The sequence below is a fragment of the Anguilla anguilla genome, chromosome 18 (assembly GCF_013347855.1).
Source record: "Anguilla anguilla isolate fAngAng1 chromosome 18, fAngAng1.pri, whole genome shotgun sequence".
Classification (NCBI taxonomy): domain Eukaryota; kingdom Metazoa; phylum Chordata; class Actinopteri; order Anguilliformes; family Anguillidae; genus Anguilla; species Anguilla anguilla.
This window is the reverse complement of record NC_049218.1, coordinates 27783282-27798608: the sequence shown is the minus strand read 5'-3', so window position 1 is coordinate 27798608 and position 15327 is coordinate 27783282. Positions and strand designations below refer to the sequence as shown.

The following is a 15327-nucleotide window of genomic DNA, read 5'->3' as shown; positions in this document are numbered from 1 at the left end:
AACGGAAGAAGGATTATGGTTTGGATTTTTTTGTCAAAGATGTACTGAAAGGGCTTTTGAAAATTGATGTTAGCACGGTTTTTTGTTTGCAGGATTTTTTTTTCACGGGGCTTTGATGATTTAACTTTTTATTCCGAAGCAGCATGTCTCAATTTATATAATCACCTTGTCAGCGTCAAGAATGCCAAGCAGTTGGAAGGAATCCGGGTGGAGCTCCTCTACGCAAAAGCGTTAAGACCTCTCACAATCCATCTCTACAACCCCTTTGTGAGGGAAGAGGATATTTTGAGTTTTTTGCAGAAATACTGTGCGGATGTGAGAGAGGGGTTGAAAGTTAAGGACCGCTACGGCTTCTGGACAGGTAAGAGACGCTACATGGTGCATTTTAAGCAGGATCCTCTGAGCGCTGGAGGCTGTGCTCACCCTCCAGGGGCCTTTGCCATCGGGCCTGACAGAGGGTACCTCTGGTATCCTGGCCACCCAATTTACTGTCGCAGGTGTGGGTCGTATGGACACCTGAAAGAAGTCTGCACTACAGTGAGGTGCAGACACTGCCTTTCAGGGGAACACGAGACCAAGAATTGTACTGCACCCAAGTCTTGCACACTCTGCGGTAGTACAGAGCATTTGTTCCAGGCCTGCCCGGAGAGAAAGGCCTCGTATGCAGCTAAGTTCCACACTGATTTGGAAGGCTTCACAGGTGTGCGGAGTCAGGTGAGCGGAGGTGCTGTTGCTCCTGTGGCGCAGAGTGCTGGGTCGGCTGGAACTCCTGGACCGGCCCGGGCTCTTGTGCCGGATCCGCCTCCGGCTCCTGGCCTGGCTTCCGCTCTGGATCCGGCTGCGGCTTCTGGTCCGGCTCTGGCTCCGGGGTTAGTTTTATCTTCTGGCTCGGCTCTGGCTCCAGGTTCGGATCCGGCTCCAGCTCCGGCTCCGACTACAACTGGAGCTCCGGCTCCATGTTTAGAGCTGCTTTTGTGGATTTTTACAGGTCTGTGCAGGCACTGCGGCTCCTCTACCCCACGGTGATAGAGTGGTGGGAGGCAGCCAAAGTGCGGTTTGGGCAGTTCTGCCGCAGTTTTAGCATTTTAGAAGGTGGCTCGAGACGCTGGCGTACCTGCACGCACAGCTCAACAACGGAAGGGCGGTGAGGTGGGAGGCTTATGAGGGGGTGAAGGAGCGGGTCAGGAGCCTTCTGGAGGACAGGGCTAAGGCTTTGGCGTTCCAGGCACGGCTGAGAGAGATGGAGGAGGGGGAAAAGCCCACCTCCTTTTTCTTTCAGGCCGCTATGGCGCAGAAAAAAGCCTCTACCATTTCTGGTCTGAGGGGGGAAGGGGGGCTGGTAACAGGCATCCCAGAGATGCTGGAAATTGCTGAGGGGTTCTACTCTGACCTTTTCAGCAGGAGAGAGTGCGACCCGGAGGTGCAGGAATCGCTCCTTGACTGCGTGGCAGCCCGGTTGGGAGATGAGGAGGTGCAGACCTTGGAGGCAGGACTCAGCCTGGACGAGGTAACAATAGCACTGCGCTCATTGAGGGACGGGCGGGCCCCGGGGCACGATGGGCTCCCGAAGGAGTTCTATGGTGCCTCCTGGGACCTCATAGGACCTCTTGGAGGTGTTTCAGGCTCTTCTGGAGGGGGGGGGCCTGTCGGCCTCCATGAGGAAGGGGGTGCTGGCGCTATTGTTTAAAGGGGGAGATAGGGCGGAACTTAAAAATTGGCGCCCTCTCACCTTGCTGACAGTGGACTATAAGGTGCTGGCTAAAGCAGCCACCCTTCGCCTGAAGCAGGTGATGAGCGGCCTGGTGAGCCCCGATCAGTCCTGTGGTGTGCCCGGGCGTTCCTGCAGCTGGAACTTGGTTCTGCTGCGGGACGTGATAGATTGGGCGCGCGATCGAGGCCTTCCCTTAGTCCTGGTCAGCATTGACCAGGAGAAGGCCTTCGATCGCGTCCAGCACGCTTTCTTGTTCCGGGTTTTGCTTAGTTCCCGGTTCCCGGTTGCTGGCGAGGATGCGTGTTCTGGTGGACAATTTTGCAGCGGGGACGGGTTCAAAGGTGAACCTGGCAAAGTCCTCCGTTTTGTTCTGCGGGCAATTGTGAGAGGAGCTGGGGGACTGTGGGGGTTTTGATAGGAGCGAGGGAGGGCTGAAAGTGTTGGGTGTCCGATTCTTTCCCCAAGGGAGCGCAGAGTGGAACTGGGAAGCGTGTTTGGCCCTGGTGAGATCGCGGCTGGGGATGTGGGCACGTAGGCGGCTGTCACTGACTGGGAGGGTGGTAGTGGTGAAGGCCGTCCTGCTTCCGCTCCTCCTGCATTTGGCCTACGTGTTCCCGGTTCCAGCGAGGACGAAGGTGGCTTTGACCAGGGCCATGTTCCATTTCCTCTGGGGAACCAGGTACGAATATGTGCGCCGCGAAATAATGTACTTGCCGGTAGCTAAAGGGGGACGGGGCGTGCCAAGGGTCCCCCTGAAGCTTGACACTTTATACGCCTGTTTCGCATGCAACATGTACTTAAACAAAGTCCCACACAAATGCTTTTATTTTGCGCGTTTGTTCCTAGCAAATGCCTTGCGGCAACTGGTGCCGCTAACTCATGTGGCTCCGCGCGCGGACATTCTGTCCCCCGCTTATCAGGCCGTGGTGCGCTTTCTGAGGCAGGCCTCGGCGCACATGGGGAGGGACAGACTATTACAGCACAGGCAGATATACAACAGCCTGGCATATAGGCAAGTAATTGCCCCACAGGGGGTGCCGCTCAATATGGACTGGGCCGGGGTGAGTGGGGGGAGGGCACCAGGGGTGGTGCGGGACCTTCACTGGCTCTGCGCTTTGAACAGGTTATCGGTGCGGGAGGTGTTGCATAGTCACGGGTGCAGCGCCAGTCCACTCTGTCCGAGGGGCTGTGGGGTTTCGGAGTCCGTCCCACATGCTTTCTGGGAGTGCCGGTTTTCGGTCCTGTATTGGGGGCTGGTTCAGGGCCTCCTCAGGAGGATCGGGCCCACTTTTAGTTTGAGCAGGGCTGGGGTCCTGTTTAAGCAGGGAGTGGGGGTTTTGGGGGCTGTGGCCCAGCGGGTGTTGTGGGACGTCGTGGGCTATGCCAAGTGGGTCCTGTGGGAGGACAGGATGGCGGTAGTGGGGACGAGGGTAAGGGCGTTAAGTCCCAGCCAGCTCTTCCACAGGTTCTGTGGGAGGGTAGCAGAAGGATGGACGGGGCGGTGCGCGGGTGGGATTGGGTAAAGGGATACTGGGGAGGTTTGGAAAGGGTTTTTGCACTGTAAATGTTTTGCACTGCACTGGTTGCACAATTAAGGGTAGTGTTACGTGCCAGGTTTGTTTTTTGTTTCTGTCGGTCTCATTATTCCGTGAGGTCTGCTACGGGTCACTCCCCCATTGGTGAAGAAGGAAGAGTGCGCCGTTTCCCCCCCCAATCCTCTTCTGCGGACCTGCCGGGCGGCCAATGAGGAACAGACCCACACCTATAAATACCTAACACTCAGTTACACCTCGGTGCGTCTTGGATTTGAATGTTCGTTCACTTCTGAAATACTCGTGTGACTTAGTGCTAATTTTTGACTTGTGTAAACGATCGAATTTCTGAAAAGACTTTGAGTTTGGATTTGCGTCTTTGGTTTGGTTGCTGGTTTTGTATATATATATATTGGGAGTGGGATTTAAGTAGGTGTTTGTTTTCTTCACTGTCACTGTTAGTTTCACTTGTGTATATATATAGATACGGGCGTGTACCACCCTTGTATGTTTTTGTTCAGTTTAGAATAGCCAGTGTAGTTAGTTAGGTTCGGAAGATTTTCGGGTTTCAGTTAGTTAGTTTCTTTCATTTCTAGAATTGTTAATAGCTTATATATTTCTGTTTTGGTTATCTTCTTTTGTTTGGTACCGCCCAGTGTTTCCCCTCCTGTTTGTTAATTGTATAGATAATTAATTGTGTAAATAAAATTTAATATTTAATGATCATTCATTTTTTTACTCCCCTGTACCCCTAGACCACAATGGGGACGTAACAAAATTGGGGGCTCGTCCGGGATCATTAATTACTCATTATTAATTATTTCCCGATACTTAATTGTCTGATTATTGTAGGTTAATATTTATTTGCGTCTTGGTTTTGGACGTTGCGCAAAACCAAGGTCCGCAGTTGTGGTGTGTGTTGTCTTGTCGCCCTCTTGTGGCGATAGGGACCGCTGGAAATGGCTCTTTTTGATTTGGTTTTGGGTTTCCCCAGAATCCTACTTTAGAGCAGTTTGATAAGTGTCACAAAGACGACCTTTTGTTATTGGCTGAACACTTTGGTATTACGGTTTCTCGACAGGCGCTTAAGAAACACATTAAGGCCGTTGTATTAGAGGGGTTGGTTGAGCTGCGGGTCTTTGTGTTATCGGGTCTGCCTGATGCTGCTGCGTTTGAGGAGGATCCGGATGCATCTGTAGCTCCGCCAGCTAAATGCGATTTGGAGGCTGAACCTGAAGCGGAGGCTGAGGGCAAGCCTACACTGCCTGCATTTTCTCCCGTGTCAGCTGGGAGTGGGCGGTTCAGTGATGCTGATCCCCATTTGAAGGTGCGCCTCGTTCGTCTCCAACTAGAGGCTCAGGAAAAGGCGGCGGCGAGGCAGGCAGAACTCAGTTTGAAATTGGAGATCCGCAGATTGGAGATTGAGGCTGAGACGGCGGTTAAGCTGCGGCAGCTTGAACTGGCGACAAAGCAAGTTGCGCCAGGTCCTGTCACACAGTCTACCCCCTCAGTTTTCTCCCCTGCAAACCACATTAGATGTTAGTAAGCACATTAGATTGGTACCGCAATTCCGAGAGACTGAAGTAGATTCATACTTCAGAGCATTTGAACGTATTGCAGCTTCGCTAAGATGGCCAAAGGATGTCTGGCCTCTTATTGCAATGCAAATTTATTGGCAAGGCCCAGGAGGTATGCTCTGCACTGTCGCTGGAAGACAGTTTACAGTATGACATGGTTAAAACTGCTGTTTTGCGCGCCTATGAGCTTGTTCCTGAGGCTTACAGACAGAAGTTCAGGAATCACAAGAAATCCCTGAATCAGACATTTGTTGAGTTCGCTAGAGAGAAAGGGGTTCTCTTTGATAAATGGTGCTCAGCTACTAAAGTCACTGACCTTACCTCTCTTCGTGAGTTGGTTCTTATCGAGGACTTTAAGAACTCCCTGCCGGAGCGTGTTGTTGTGTACTTGAATGAGCAAAAGGTTACTTTGCTGTCACAGGCAGCTATCCAAGCGGACGAGTTTGTGTTAACTCACAAAACTGTGTTCATGTCTTCTCCTCGTGCTGCGTCTCAAGGAGCCGAGAAAAGCTCTAGTATTATGTCTTCTGTAAGACCTGACAATCGTCCTCGACTAGTTTCCCCATGGGCAACGGAGTGGAAATGTTTTTACTGCCATAAGCCTGGTCACATAATTGCCGATTGTTTGGTTTTAAATCGAAAGCAGCAGCGGCAGAGTTCTGAACAGCCCAAGAGTGTTGGTTTGATTAAAACAGTCCCTAGTATTTCTGAACCTGTACCTAGCGCTGAGAATGTTCCTGACTCTGGTTATGAACCTTTTTTTCTTAAGGGGTTTGTTTCGTTGTCTGGAGATCAGAAAGATCCGGTACCTGTAACTATGCTAAGGGATACTGGAGCGGCTCAGTCCTTCATTCTCTCTGATGTACTGCCTTTGTCCAGCGCGACTTTTAATGGTTCTCATGTTTTAGTGCAAGGCATTAACATGGGCTTTATGACGGTGCCGTTGCATACTATTCATTTGCAGTCAGAGCTAGTAAATGGCTTTGTGAAAGTGGGAGTAAGAGCCTCTTTACCCGTAAAAGGTGTTACTTTTATTTTGGGTAACGATCTTGCTGGTGGGAAGGTACTGCCGGTATTGGAAGTGTTGGACACACCAGACGCTAAGACTCACCCTGACGAATTAACTCGTACATTCCCAACTGTTTCCCGCATGTGCTGTCACCCGTGCCCAGTCTCGTAAAGCTGGAGATGTTGACTTGTCTGATTCCTTCCTAGCCTCTCCAGTTTTGGGGGAAAAGTCCTCCTCACTCTCGCTGAAAACGGAGGTCCCTGTGAGTATGAATGACGCAGAGACTGACGCATTGCATTTGCCCTTTACTCGAGAGCACCTTATAGCTACCCAGCAGGCTGATTCTTCTCTGGCAAAGTATTTGTCCTCGGCAAACAAAGAAAAACGATCTGCTTATTTCATGGAGAATGGGTTGTTAATGCGCAAGTGGTTTCCCACTGTCTCTACAGGATTAGAGTGGAGTGCTGTATATCAAATTGTTGTGCCTTCTGAATTTCGGCAGCACGCGTTATATTTGGCTCATGATCACGTGTTGTCAGGACATGTAGGCGTTACGAAAACGTACATGCTGTGGTCCGATATTGCCGTACTTGCTCCACTTGTCAGTATACGGGAAAACCGAGTCAGGTTATTCCGCCCGCACCCCTTCATCCAATACCAACTATGGGTGTACCATTTGAGCGCGTGTTGGTTGATTGTGTTGGCCCATTACCCAAAACCAAGTCTGGACATCAGTATTTGCTAACCGTAATGTGCACAGCTACTAGGTATCCTGAGGCGGTACCACTTCGTAAAATTACGGCTCCTGTTATAGTGGAGGCATTGGTTCAGTTCTTTTCTACCTTTGGGTTGCCTAAGATTATCCAGACGGACCAAGGTTCAAACTTTATGTCGAAGCTGTTTGCCCAAGTAATGAAGACTCTGTCTGTTACCCACAAAATTTCCAGCGCTTATCACCCTGAATCGCAAGGTGCGCTTGAGCGATTTCACCAGACCCTGAAATGTATGTTACGCGCGTATTGCCTAGATACTGGGAATGACTGGGACGTAGGTATCCCTTTGGTGTTATTTGCTGTTCGTGAAACTGTGCAGGAATCACTGGGGTTTAGCCCTGCTGAACTTGTTTTCGGGCATACTGTTAGAGGACCATTGAAGTTACTTAGAGACATTATTGTGTGATGATTCCTGCTCTAATACAAATATTCTGGATTATGTTAGTGAGTTTCGTGAGCGATTACACACTGCTTGTGCTGTTGCTAACAAGGCTTTGTCTTCCTCTCAAGCGAAAATGAAGGTTCGCTATGACAGGAAAGCTGTGCCTCGTTCTTTCCAGCCAGGGGACAAGGTTCTTGTATTGTTGCCCAATCCTGGTTCTGTTCTGCATGCACGATTTTCTGGTCCTTACATCATTGACCGTAAACTGAGCGAGACGGATTACGTTGTCCGAACTCCCGATCGCAAACGCCAATCACGCGTCTGCCACCTTAATATGCTAAAGGCTTATCACGACCGAGGAAACTCTCAGGAAGAGTCCCAGAGAGTGACGGTAGGGCCCACTGTCTCCTCTGTAGCCACCGCCTCTGCGCTGCATTCTGGTGATGACATAGATGGGCTTGTTTTACGTAACACCCTTGATCAATGTGCTCGGTTAAGGAATTCTGAGATGTTGCAGAATCTATCATCTGTTTTAACTCATTTAGATGAAAAACAACGAACAGACATTGTGCAATTAATAAAAGGGTATCTTGTTTTATTTTGTGATGTCCCGTCCCAAACCTCAGTGCTACAGCATGACATCAATGTAGATAACGCCAGACCGATAAAGCAACGTGCATATCGTGTGAATCCCACCAAATGGTCCATTATGCGGGAGGAAGTAGCCTATTTGTTGGAGAACGGTTTAGCCAAACCCAGCTCCAGTCCGTGGAGTTCTCCGTGTTTGCTGGTTCCCAAGCCTGATGGGACGTCTCGTTTTTGCATGGACTACCGTAAAGTTAATTCTTTGACTGTGCCAGATTCTTTCCCGTTGCCTCGTATGGAGGACTGTATAGATAATGTTGGCTCTGCTAAATATGTCACCAAGTTAGATTTGTTAAAGGGTTACTGGCAGGTGCCGCTAACCCCTCGTGCAGCTGACATATCTGCCTTCGTTACACCTGACAATTTCATGCAGTATACTGTCATGGCTTTCGGAATGCGAAACGACCTTTCAAAGGTTGATGAATTTTGTTTTGGAGGGGGTTTCACACTGCAAAGCTTATTTAGACGATCTAGTTGTCTATTCGTCTGATTGGACGGAACATGTAACAACCCTCCGAACTGTGTTCGATCGTCTGAGTACAGCTTCTTTAACCCTTAATTTGGCAAAATGTGAATTCGGAAAAGCTCACATATCTAGGGAAACAAGTTGGTCAAGGAGAGGTGCGTCCTGTGGATGCGAAGATCACTGCCATCAATGCGTTTCCCGTGCCCACCACTAAGCGTGAACTTCGTCGTTTTCTGGGCATGGCGGGTTATTACCGCAGTTTTTGTAAGAATTTTTCTACTGTGGTTTCTCCCCTTACAAGCTTGCTCAGTCCTTCTTGTGCCTTTGTCTGGTCCCCCGCGTGTCAACTGGCTTTCGAGAGCGTAAAGGCGCTCTTGTGTAGCGCTCCTGTGCTTGCTGCCACAGACTTCTCATTACCTCATTACCAAGCTGGAGGTGGATGCGAGTGCCTCCGGTGCTGGAGCAGTGCTTCTGCAGGAGGATATGAATGGAATCGACCATCCCATATGCTACTTGTCCCGAAAGTTTAACAAGCATCATGTAAACTATTCCACCATTGAACAGGAGACACTAGCATTGCTATTGGCACTTCAATATTTTGAAGTATACGTCGGGTCTAGCTCTCTATCTGTTACGGTGTTCACCGACCATAATCCGTTGGTATTTTTGGCCTGCATGCTCAACAATAACCAACGATTGATGAGGTGGTCCTTGTTGGTTCAAAATTACCATCTGAATATTAAGCACAAAAAGGGGTCAGAGAACGTATTGGCGGACGCCCTGTCACACACTTAATTTTAAATTGTATATATTGTAACTAGCCTTACTAGGTGTTTTGATTTTATGGGTGGGAGTGTTATGTGCCAGGTTTGTTTTTTTCTTTCGGTCTCATTATTCCGTGAAGTCTGCTACGGGTCATTCCGCAATTGGTGAAGAAGAGGGAAGAGTGCGTTGTTTCCCCCCCAATCCTCTTCTGCGGACCTGCCTGGCGGCCAATGACGAACAGACCCACACCTATATATATAGCGAATATTGTCAGTAACACCCCAGTGACTTGGATTTGAATGTTAGTTCACTCCTGTATTACTATTGTGACTTCGTGCTATTTTGACTTCTCTGTATCAATCGTAATTTCTGAAAAGACTTCGAGTTTGGGTTTGCGTCTCTGGTTTGGTTGCTGGTTTTGTGTTGGGTTAGGAGTGGGATTTAAGAAGGTGTTTGTTTTCTTAATTGTCACTGTTAGTTTCACTTGTGTATATGTATATATAGATACGGGCGTGTACCACCCTTGTATGTTTTTGTTCAGTTTAGAATAGCCAGTGTAGTTAGTTAGGTTCGGAAGATTTTCGGGTTTCAGTTAGTTAGTTTCTTTCATTTCTAGAATTGTTAATAGCTTATATATTTCTGTTTTGGTTATCTTCTTTTGTTTGGTACCGCCCAGTGTTTCCCCTCCTGTTTGTTAATTGTATAGATAATTAATTGTGTAAATAAAATGTAATCTTTAATGATCATTCATTTTTTTACTGCCCTGTACCCCTAGACCACAACGGGGACGTAACAGTAGGTAGCATCCTAGTCACCTCGAATGTTACGTTGCCGTGGTTATTTATTTATTTTATTTATCTCCCCCTTGTGTTTTTTTTTTTTTGTGAATAGTTCATTAAGTATATAAATTTGTTTTGTGTGTAATTTGGTTTGGGGTGTTACGATACGTTTTGAGTGTACTGGGTAATTGGTACGGTTTAATAGTGTACAGTATGAGAGGTATGTGTTGTATGTGTAGGGTGTGCAACATGTATGTAAGGCGAAAGTAGTAAGTGGGCAATGTGGATGGGGTATGGATGCTATGTGTATGTGTCATGAGTATGTTGATGTAATGTGGAACGTGTGTATTTATGTGAAGTGCTTTAATAAAAAAAAAATTTTTTTTAAATCTGTTCTTATCAGTTTAATATCTGATACGTCCCCTATCTGGGGACTACATATTAAACTGATTTTTGAGACTGGGAGTCGGAGAAGGAGCTTGCTCCGTCCGCTCCACGCATCGACCCGGTATTGCAGTACGTCCGGGAACAGTACGCCTCTATTTTTGGGTGCAAAGGAAATGCTTCTGCTTCTGCTTCTGCTTCTACTTCTGCTTCTGCTTCTGCGTGGAGTAGACAAGCAACTGAGTCCTTGTGGGGTTTTTTTTTTTTTTTTTTTTTTTTTAATTAAATAAATGAAATAGTTTTATCGTGTGTATCGTTCTTTCTTTTTTTCTTTCTTTCTTTCTATCTATCATTCTCCGTCAGCTAGCTGGGTGAGTGAAGTTGGTTAAGTAAGTCAGCTAGCGAGCTGGTTTGCAGCGGTCCGTGGCTCGCTTGCGCCCTCTTCCGCGGATAACGCGCGGGGGCGCCGGCGGACAACTCCGGGCCTGCGGCTCCGGGCCGGGAGGGCCTACGGCGGCTGGTGCCGGCGAGAGGCCACGTGTGCTCGGGTTTCTCTTCATCACGCACAAATCTTTCGCCTTTTACTAAAGATTTCCGTGGAGAGGAACACTCCTGAGTTTGTGCTATTTTTGGATGCTCCGTCCGCCGGACGGGGCGACTTTTCTGTTCTTAAGAGAGCTTGTTGGTGACTTGTTGCCATGTGTCCCTGGTTTGTGACTTGTCAGGTACATGTGTTACAGGGTATGGACTGTCTCCTTGCTTGCTTAGCTAGGAAATTGCATAGCTGTTCTGCGAGTGCTCGTGCAATTAAACAGCGATAAGAGCCTTTAGCACGTAGGTAGCTACCGTGGCAGGGGACGTGGGGCTTTGTGGGTGGGTTGGTGGGTTGGTGGGGCTCAGGTGACGGCCAGAGGTCCCGGGGGAAGCGTTGAGGGGGCCCCGGACCAATGGCGAGCGGGGACTGGGTCCGGCCGGACCCCACGATCGGATTCCCGGCCCCCTGGGCGGCGGCGGCCAGCTGTGGCCAATTTTCAGGCCATCGCTTCTCTGTCTTTTGGCTAAGATCAAGATTGCGGGAAGGCGATGGCTGCGAAGGAGAGTGGATTGCCGGCCTATCGGGCGCGGTTGAAGAATACGGTACGTTTTGAAGTGGAAGATGGAGCGGATCGGAGGAAGAATTTCAATCTAGAGTTTTTTGTTACGGAGATTCTGAAAGGTCTACTGAAGGTAGAATCTGATTCAATTTATTGTTTGCAAGATTTTTCAGGTAGGGGATTTTTTGATCTTCCCTTTTACTCGGAGGCTGCCTGTTTTAATTTGTATAAGCGATATGTGGAGTGTAAGGGTTCAGAGTTGTTGCACAGTATTAGCGAGGAACTGCTATACTCTAAAGCTTTAAGACCTCTAACCATTCACCTGTATAATCCTTTTGTTAGAGATCACGATGTTGTTTTATTTTTGAAGAAATACTGTCAGGATATACGGGATGAGGTGAAGGTTAAAGATAGATTTGGACATTGGAACGGCAAACGCCGGTATATGGTGCGGTTTAAATCAGATCCGTTGAGTGTGGGCGGATACTACCACCCGCCTGCAACATTTTCTATTGGCCCAGATAGAGGATATTTAGTGTATCCAGGGCAGCCAATGTATTGCCGCAGGTGTGGCTCATTTGGCCACGTGAAGGCTGTTTACGTGGGAATAAGGTGCCGACATTGTTTGTCCGGGGACCATGAAACAAACGATTGTGCTGCACCAAAGACTTGTACGTTGTGCGGAAGCACAGAACATTTGTTTTGCGGATGCCCTGTGAGACAAAAATCCTATGCGGGCCTCGTGCAATCAGCCTTGACAGATTTGGGAGGTCATTTGGGGCCTCCAGGGGGAGCAGTGCTGGCTGGTCGGGCTGAGGTGGCATCCACTTCGGATGGAGTGCCTCCTGCTGGTCAGCTACAGGCAGGTGCAGAGCTTGGAGCTGATCCGGGACCTGCTGAGATGCCGGGGCAGGAGGCAGTGCACGAGCCCACTTCTGGATCAGGTTCGGTCCAAGGGGCGGGCATTACTCCGGTAGAGGACAGTGCTGCTGGTTTAGCGGTGGGTCCAGTCAAGGAGGTGGGCACGGTACTGACTTTGACAGAGGCCTCGCCTTCATCCCAGGTTCCAGCTCCAGCTTCTTCTCTGGTCCCGGTTGCTGAAGAGTCTGCAGCTGTTGCTGTGGGGGCTGTCTCTGATCCGGCTTCTGTTCCGGGTTCTGTGGTGGCTGCTGATGCTGGGGTTAGCCCTGCTTCAGTGCCAAGTCATAACAGGACTGGTGCGAGGGGGTATGTCCGCATGTTTGGACCTGGGGCATCTAGGGATCCATGATCCAGGCTTTCAGCCTCAAGTGAGTTTGCTTCTCCAGAGCTGTTGTCTTCATGACTGAGCAAGTCCCACAGGGGAAAGTGACTGCATCAGAAGAGGGAGCGCCACTACTGACCACAGCGGATCTGCAGAGGCCAGTTTCATGGGGAGATAGCCCCTTTTCGGAGGAGGGGGCTGGGGCAGAATGGGCTATGGTTGGGGTTCGGAAGCGGGCAGCATCAGGGGGTGACGTTTGTCAAAGGGAGGCTAAGGCGCAGCCACAAATTGTGGTGGGAAATCGCTATGCGGCTTTGGCCAGGGCTTCAGAGCGGGATGAGCTTGGGGTGGGGGGAGAAATGGAAATGGAGTTTGGTTCCCCCTCAGGCTTGTTAGAAGGGTGGGATGTAGAGGGCTTAGTGGAGGCAATGGGGATGTCTCCAGAGGTGGGGAGCACGCAGGATGAAGGGAAGGATGGGGGAGTTTGAATTTTGGACGTGGTAATTTTCCTTTTAGATTAAATGGATTTGTCTTTTATTACAGTTAATATACGGGGGCTGAGGGACCCCATGAAAAGGGCAGCAGCGTTTGCATCTTTAGCAAGGATGCAGGGGGAAGTCTTCCTTCTGCAGGAGGTCCATCTGAAGGATGAGGAAGATGTTGCAGCTTTTTCTAGGGAGTGGGTGTGGGGGCCTTCTGGCTGGTCGGTGGGCAATGTACATGCTGATGGGGTGGGAATATTGTTCAAAGGTCATTCTTTTGTTATTGAGGAAGTGGTAGAGGTGGTAGCAGGCAGAGTGATTTTTGTTGATTACAGTATTGGTTCTGATAAATTCAGAATCATCAATGTCTATGCTCATGCGTACAGCGGGAGACGGCTAGAATTATTTCGCGAACTGTCAGGTTGCCTGTCCACTGCCCGGACTGTCATCTCGGGGGGAGATTTTAATGTCTCGCTTGACGGTGTAGGTGTCTCAGGGGCAAGGGAAACAGACTATTCGGGGAAAGCACTGGCAAATTTAGTGGGAGATTTTTCCCTCATAGATGTGTATCGTGCGGTTTACTCAAATAGCGTAGGGCATACGTGGAGAAATTCACGAGGGGTGGCCAGTCGGTTGGACTACTTTTTTGTTGGGAGGGAGCAGAAAGGGTTAAAGTGCGGGCTTCTTCCCCTGTGGATGTCTGACCACGATGCGGTTCAGATGTCCTTTAGGGTAAAAGGTCACAGTTGGGGGCCAGGGTTTTGGCAAATGAATGTTTCTCTGTTAAATTCCGGTAATATTAAGACAAAGTTTTCTGCCTTTTATCAATCGGTTCGGGCCTTGCGGTCTCTTTACCCCTCTGTGGTGGAGTGGTGGGAGGCAGCAAAGGCCCGCTTCCGAGAGTTCTTTAGGAGGCATAGCATTTCTGTGCGGAGGAGGGAACGGGAGGAGGTGGGAAAGTGGATTAAATGTCTTACATATTTGCACGCGCAGCTAAATGCGGGGGTGACAGTGGAGTGGGCCATGTATGAGGGGGTAAAGAGTAGGATAAGAAGGCTTTTGGAGGGGAGAGCTCGGTCCCTGGCCTTTCAGGCAAGGGTCAGGGAGGTGGAGGAGGGAGAAAAGCCTACAGCCTTTTTCTTTCAGGCTGTTAAGGCGAGGCGTAATGCCTCCTTCATGCATGGTCTGGTGGGCACTGGAGGCCTTGTCACAGAGACACAGGGAATGGTGGACATAGCAAAAGACTTCTTTTCAGACCTTTTCTGTCGGCGTGAGTGCGATCCGGAGGTTGAGGCAGCCCTTCTGGACTGCGTAGGGAATAGACTGGGGGAGGAGGGGTTTCAGTCTTTGGAAGTACCCTTGATGATGGGGGAAGTAACGGAGGCTGTGAGATCAATGAGGGACGGACGGACACCAGGCCATGATGGGCTTCCCAAAGAATTTTACGTCACTTTTTGGGAATTACTGGGGCCTGATTTATTAGAAGTCTATAAGACCATCTTGGAGAGAGGGTTATTAGCTGACTCCGTGAGGAAAGGGATAGTAGCACTTCTATTTAAATCAGGGAATCGGGCGGAGCTAAAGAACGGACGGCCACTAACCTTGCTCACGACAGATTATAAGATCTTGGCAAAGGTTGCAACCCTCCGGCTAAAGGGAGTAATGAGCAGGTTAGTGAGCCAAGATCAGACGTGCGGGGTCCCGGGGCGTTCATGTACGTGGAACCTGTTGCCAATGAGGGACGTCCTGGATTGGGTGGAGGACAGGAGTTTACCTCTAGCGGTGGTTAGTATCGACCAAGAAAAAGCTTTTGACGGAGTTCAGCACAGGTTTCTATTTAGGGTACTGAAGCGCCTTGGGATTGGACCTCTCTTTCTTAGTTGGCTGCACACACTGTATAGACAGGTCTATAGCAGTGTGCGGATTAATGGCTTCTTGGGTGAGGCAGTGGAGCAGGTTGGTGGGGTGAGGCAGCGGTGCCCTCTTTCGCCACTGCTTTACGTCCTGTTCATGGAGCCATTCTCAGAGCTAGTGAGGCGTGACCCTGCGATAGATGGGCTGCCTATCCCCGGTGCGGCAGGTGAGCAGCTGAAAATTCTCCAGTACGCCGATGACACTATTTTCGTGGCTTCCATTAGATCACTGAGGCATATTAGAGAAGTCACTGAGATGTTTGCTTCGGGCACGGGATCAAAGGTGAACATGGAGAAGTCATCGGTTCTCTTTTGTGGCCGATGGACGGAAGAAGTTGGGGATTGTGGAGCCTTTGGTCAGTGTGAAGGGGGACTGAAGGTTCTGGGTATCCGGTTTTTTCCACGGGACAGTGCAGGGCAGAATTGGGAGGCTAGATTGGGAGTGCTGCGGACGTGTCTGGGATTGTGGTCTCAGCGACAGTTATCGCTATCAGGGAGAGTGGTAGTAGTGAAGTCGGTGGTGTTACCGCTCCTGCTCCACCTTGCATATGTGTTCCCGGTCCTGGCTAGGG

The 15327-nt window shown here is 49.6% G+C and overlaps 1 non-coding gene and 1 pseudogene across 1 annotated transcript; both read left to right on the top strand.

Moving 5' to 3' along the window:
* Nucleotides 1-10012: 10012 nt before the first annotated feature.
* On the top strand, nt 10013-10181 carry LOC118218534 (annotated as a pseudogene).
* Nucleotides 10182-10563: 382 nt separating this feature from the next.
* Nucleotides 10564-10680, top strand: LOC118218569. Its single transcript, XR_004763450.1, has one exon. It is a non-coding gene; the product is annotated as a U5 spliceosomal RNA (small nuclear RNA).
* The last annotated feature ends 4647 nt before the right edge of the window (nt 10681-15327 follow it).